Below are 216 nucleotides of genomic sequence, written 5' to 3'. Positions count from 1 at the left end.
CCTGTGTGTGAGCCTATGATTCCTTCTGGGTGATTTTGGGTCACGTGCCGAGACTGATTCAGGTGACTTCCAGACTTTGAACCTTTAAAATGTTGTTTAACAGTCATTGACATGGGTGGATCTGTCTGTGAACACGAAATGTAATCAGATTTCTTTAGATTACACTTGTTACTTTCAGCAGCTGCTTCTTTAAACTCGTCTGGTTTAGAAAGTCAT

The sequence above is a fragment of the Perissodus microlepis genome, chromosome 23, assembly GCF_051167445.1.
Source record: "Perissodus microlepis isolate ML-2025 ecotype Zambia chromosome 23, ASM5116744v1, whole genome shotgun sequence".
Classification (NCBI taxonomy): domain Eukaryota; kingdom Metazoa; phylum Chordata; class Actinopteri; order Cichliformes; family Cichlidae; genus Perissodus; species Perissodus microlepis.
This window is presented reverse-complemented; position numbering follows the sequence as displayed.